The 5,454-nt window shown below is 41.6% G+C and overlaps 1 long non-coding RNA gene across 1 annotated transcript in view; it reads left to right on the top strand.

Annotated features, from left to right (window-relative positions):
- Window positions 1-4,298: 4,298 nt before the first annotated feature.
- LOC117944052 overlaps window positions 4,299-5,454 on the top strand; it is a 9,465-nt gene continuing 8,309 nt past the window's right edge. Inside the window, exon 1 of the long non-coding RNA XR_004656488.1 lies at window positions 4,299-4,318. This is a non-coding gene — a long non-coding RNA (uncharacterized LOC117944052). The remainder of the gene's footprint in view (window positions 4,319-5,454) is intronic.

Here is a 5,454-nt window from a genome sequence, read left to right as displayed (position 1 = left end):
GAATAATTCATTCAGTTCAATTTCAATTCAGTTTTACTTTACAGAGACCCAACAATTTCCCCCCATGAGCAATTTTCTCATGCCTCTCAAACAGTGGCGAGGAAAAACCTCCTTCAACCTCGGACAGACACTGACTCTAAATGATCACCACATTAACTCTGACACAATCACTAAAAGATAAGGAGGGTATTCGGCCACCAGCAGTGGCTTTCAGATGAACATCGTGTTGCTAGTAGCAACTGACACAGATGCAATTGCAAACTGACATGGCTGTGTTGAGTGCCTTCCTGAAACCATACCTACTACTTACTTGTTAGTCATTAAGCAATTAGCAATTCTGTTACATTACTAGAGCACTTTACATTATTCAGCTTGGCTCCATCAGGTGCTTTTTAAACAGCTCGTACATTCACTGTAGGGGACAACGGGATATCCAGGTTTAACAAGCAGACCAACTAACTGGGAATCACTACTGGAAACGTAAGCCAATCCACACTGACTCCATGGGAAGAAATCACCAGTGCATGGATGTCCTGAGTCATTGATTTGTATTTCCCCGTCCACTGAAGCGAGTATGGGGAATCTCTCTGTAGTTAAATACACACACACTCACAGACTGGGATCAATCAACGTTAATAAAGTTCAAAATACAAATACTGCGGGATATGTGTGTGATTTCAACCGTTGTCCATGCAGATTCAATTCAATTAAATTCAATTTTATTTATAGTATAATAGAATAAAACCACAAAACCAACAGTTTGTTTCCATCTAGAGGAGTAGAGGGGAAACTACTCTGTGCTACGTTTTTAAGGTGTAGCACAGGAAAATATGATCCACCGTGAGCATGGTATATTTTATTTTGAAAATTAACCGGATGTTGTATTTTGTTTCTGTGCTCAACTTCCTGTCCCGCACTATCTGCTGCATCCGGCATCCGGCCAAATTAGAAGCTGTACGTATCTGCTCCGGAGGGCTGCGGATCGCTGGAGCTGGGACGCAGCCGTTCAGCAGTCAGGTGAACTACACACAGTGAGTTTAATGGAAACCTAATGACTCTGCCACAGGTCTGGAGCGGATCTGCAGACGTTCCGCAACCGGTGGAAATTGTGGGTTAGACGGCTACCCCTATACTCATAGAAACTGGAGTTACAATACGCAACTTCAATTGTATATTGGAACAATCTTCCAGTTGGGACTCGGGACAACAAGGGAAAAACTAGTTTAAAAAAAAGTCTTAGATTACATTTGTTTTCGATATCATAATATTGTCTGGATTTGTTGAGTGAGGTTGTATCATGTGCTGTACTATTCTTTATTATATTTAGTGTGTTAGTACTTTTTGCATTGTCAGTTTTGTTTGTGAATTTATATATGATATGTTTGTGAGTAATTTTGGTTGTATTTATTTTCTTTTGGATGTATTGTTTGGACCCCAGGAAGATTAGCTGTCGTCTCGGCGTGAGCTAATGGGGATCCTTTGAAATAAACAAATAAACAAATAAATAAACTATCATTGTAATTTCTATAGGCTTCGCCCTCTATGAGCTGTCACTATTGGGTCAAGGGCAAAGCTGATGTAGTCAATGTCACTTGCGACACAAGGTCCACAAGCAGAACATAGACTAATAGCTCTTCCTATAATATAATAAGTATTAAAATTCTAAATAATATACTATTTTGATAACAAACTGTCATGATTGTGCATTGGCCTAATACTGATTGTAAGGCCCATTTCTGATCACGATTAATGTTAAACCCTGACATCATCTGCCGTCAATAGCGGGTAAAACTGTGTGAGACACGGAGGACTCAAACACACCACGCAGATAAAAAAAACAGAGGAACAGGCACAGGGATGCCCAGGAAGCCGCTGCGCAAACGTTTGCCAGGGCTGTGGACACTGACAGCGCTCGAATGTGCCCTTGGGTGATGGCTTCAAGGTCAGTGAGACAGACGATTCTTCGAAAGAGCCGCACCCGTTGGGCGATCTCTGTGGTCAATGAACAGCTGTGGTGGTGTGTTCGTCTGATGTCTGCCGTGTGTAAAACATACCTGAATAACGCGTCCACCGGGCAAGTCGGTGAGACGTCTCCTCCTCGGCATTGTTAAAACTTTCGGTGTAGGTGATGGATTTGGCTGTACAGTGGCTGCATTCCCGTCCCCTCTAATGGAGAGGCAGGACAGTGAAAACGACAGCGCTCATAAATCACTCACCCACTTAGCAGACGTCAAGGCGAGGAGAAGCGCAGTTTTCAGTGAAAGCATCCTGAGGGAGGCTTGTGCCAGAGGCTCGAAAGGCGGATTCCGTACACATGGTCAGTAAAGCGAGCATGGACCTGGTTCCGTGGTGAGCGGCTGCAGAACTGCTGGGTGCTAGCCCTGCTAATGGGGTCGAGGCACACCTTGCAGCTTGGGTAGAGGGCCGGAGTCAGGACATATCCGGTCCCTGACGGGCACACCCGCGGACACTGCTGTTCTTTGAAGTCTTCAAACTGCTTGTCGCTGAAGAAAAATAGCAAAAAGATCTACGGTCTTGCAAATGTGACTGCTGACGTAAAAGAGGCCCGTGCAGGCCATGCATGAAGGGGTTAATTAACCCAATTGCGACAGCTCTTGGAAGGCGAAGCCTATACGAAATAAAAAAAGTAGAGACTGATCATAACTTCATCAATGGTTTAATCATCTGCCCCTTGTCAGTATCGAGACCAGTTAGGGCCGACTCAGAGTGCAAGCTTGGTCATGCATCAATCAGATTCTGCCTGTCACTCACACGTCACACACATGTCATGCCTGTGTTAGTGTAGACCAGCGGGACTGCCTTTGTGTTAAACTTGCATGTTAACATGGCCACCTTTTTAATCTGTCAAATTTGCCATGCAGTCCCAGCGGCAGAGCTGTTCAAACAACGCCTTCGGGTGGAAATGTGAAGATAAGCACACAGAGGAATCGGGAGGCCTGACGCTGTCACAGAAGATAAATGAGAGGAAAAAATCATTTAAAGGTGCTGCGCGGATCATTTTTAAAGGCAAATATGAAACTGCCTAATTAGTATTTGGTACTTGGTGTAATTAAATTCAGCTAATGAGATCATGACAGAGACTGGTCACCTCTGTCTTATAAAACGAATTGTTGATGGCTCAAACTGCAAACTAGAGACCATATTTCTCATTTACACTGCACTTGCTTTCCATCTTTCCTCCCGGACAAAGAGAAACATGTCCTTTCTCTACTTTCAGTATTGATTGTAAAATGCTTCAGAGAGCACCTTTAATTTGGACCTGCAACGATTGATTACTATGTGTCTGCATTGGAATTTGAAGGTGTCTGGATTACCTAACAACTTTAGAGTTTTTTGTTGTGTATGTCTTTCCAACACTTCAGTGCAGAGCAAGATACACAATATGGAGAGAAAGTAGTGGAAGTATGCATTTGGTGTTTAGGAACATGGTCCCTTGGGGAACACTTTGGTGAATCTATGACTTTCCATGGAGCGCAGCAGGTTGATATTTCCCCATGAACTACTGGCCAGATTTCCATAAAGATTTAATGAGACACTGAATGATGTGTACATGTTCTAACAATCCCTCCATATAGTTTGCTGTGGCTCCAGAGGAAAGGAAGATTGGTTCATGCAGACACATACATCTCCAGGAAAGGAAACCATAGGGTTGATCGATTTAGCGGCAAAAATGTAATCACATTTTTTTTGTCAGATATTGCGATTACGATTTCCTTTGCGATTATTATTTTTTAAGTTTAGCTAAAGTTCAATATTTACTGTGTAACAGATAAAACATGTCATGGAGCATCATAACAAGAGGCACTGCTGTATATTCTTATGCAAGGATCAGAACATAGACATTAATTGCCAGCAGTAACTGTTTTTTTTTAATAAGCATGGAACATAGAATCTGTGACATGTTATTATTCCAGACTTTATCTTACGAAATAACTGTAAATATAATAGTAGAAAGAGGAATAAAACTGAAATACCAAATGTTACACCAAATATTCAACTCAAAATTTCCCTTTGGATTAATTGCTGCCTACATAATTAACTAATTGCATTTTTTTTTAATGGCAATTCCAATTTGAAATCGATTAAACGTTATAAATACAAATGTACATTCCTGATTGAAGCAGATGAGAGAAGCTTTGTTCAGAGGTTTTTAGATAAGGGCAATATAACAGATCCACAACACCAACGCAGGGTGACGTCGGGGTTGTGTTTCTCCAAAAACGTTATTTATCTCAAGTTTTCACCGCAGGCTGCAGCAAGACCGCCTGTGTGTGTGTGTGCGTGTGTGTGTGTGTGTGTGTGTGTGTGTGAACGCAGCGTTAGAAAGGTGAGGATAAATACACTCTGAGACTGTCAGCGTGATGGATGAATGGGTAGTTGGCAGATGGAAGGTTTAGAGAAGACTAGATTTAAAAAAAGAAGAAGAAAGGAGATAGAGCGACGGATAGATGGCGAGAGTAATGAAAGGTTGAGTGCACTGTTGATGGAGGAGTGGATGTATCGATGTATGAATGGATCCCAAAGAGAATCCAGATATGCATCGTTTGATAATCACGACAGTGTTTAATGAGAATGATTATTTCCGAATGATTAAACAATGTCGTGTTTGAAGAAGCAGGAAAGTTTAAAAGAAGTATTTTGGTCTTCATCAGAAAAACAAACTCAAAAACAATAAAGCAATTGTACTTGTGTCAGGACAATGATAAACCTTTTAAAGAAATGGCAGGTTAGTTGTTTTTCTTGCGGGCTTAAGGCAACAGGAACCTGCTGCTAAGTGCAAAAAAACTATCATTAATTTTTAGACCAACGACCATGCTGACTATCCATACAGGAAGCCTGTTTACACCTCTGAGTCTGAATCAGATGCTTTTGCAGGTTTCCGTTGCTGTGTGAGGCTTCTGAACTTTGGGCTAACAAGCTGTGGCTGGTTTTCAGTCTCTGGTATCCAGGGGCCTGTCAGGCCTCATCTGACAACTGGAACGCTGAAGATAAGCACAAAGGGCCCCAGAGAGCTGTTAGACTGACACCTTTGTCAACGAGCTGTCACGTTAGTCATAATCATATGCAAGTATCATAAACATGAGCCTCTTCAGCTATTGTTGCTTTTAAAAGACCATGTGTTTTTATTCTGGGCAAGAATAAATACAATGAGCCCACACTACATTCTAACTGTATGCAGCATATACCATGTACTTAGTGTAGTACAATGACTACATGCACTTCCTATTCCGATTTTTTGTCCTTATCCGAAAAAGACAATATTCCGACTAAGCTGTATATATATATATATATATATACAGTATATATATATAGTGTAAACATGGCAAAGAATAAATGCACAAATTAGCATATCCTCAAGTTAAGCAAAGTTCCATTATCTGCTAAATGACCATTTTCCATGCCTTCATATTGACCCGGGGGGGGGGGGGGGGG

Source organism: Etheostoma cragini, chromosome 4 (assembly GCF_013103735.1).
Source record: "Etheostoma cragini isolate CJK2018 chromosome 4, CSU_Ecrag_1.0, whole genome shotgun sequence".
In the NCBI taxonomy this organism is placed as follows: Eukaryota; Metazoa; Chordata; class Actinopteri; order Perciformes; family Percidae; genus Etheostoma; species Etheostoma cragini.
Note: the sequence above shows the minus strand (reverse complement) of the source record. Positions and strands in the feature narration are given on the sequence as shown.